This window comes from Fulmarus glacialis, unplaced genomic scaffold (assembly GCF_000690835.1).
Source record: "Fulmarus glacialis isolate BGI_N327 unplaced genomic scaffold, ASM69083v1 scaffold18045, whole genome shotgun sequence".
Lineage (NCBI taxonomy): Eukaryota > Metazoa > Chordata > Aves > Procellariiformes > Procellariidae > Fulmarus > Fulmarus glacialis.
The window spans coordinates 1-290 of NW_009215118.1; positions in this window are offsets into that span (position 1 = coordinate 1).

Genomic DNA, 290 nt, shown 5'->3' on the forward strand with positions numbered 1-290 from the left:
TTGACCTGTTTTATAGGTGCCTTTTTATTAAAAAGACAAATTGCAAAACCTGACCCTGTGCCTGTCTTCAGTGGGCTGTGTGATTTTCTGTGGGGCTGCAAGCAGGTGTGCTCAGCCTGGCCCCAGGGAGCTTAGCCAGCATCACCTGCAGCAGGTCAGGGCTGATTAGAGGGGCTGAGCTGGCCCCACTATAAATTCCTTACATCAGGTGGGGGGCTCTGTTTGAGAGGAGCGGAGCCCTTCTGGGTTGCAGGAGTCATCTGTGCCTAAGGTATGCTGAGACTTGGCTG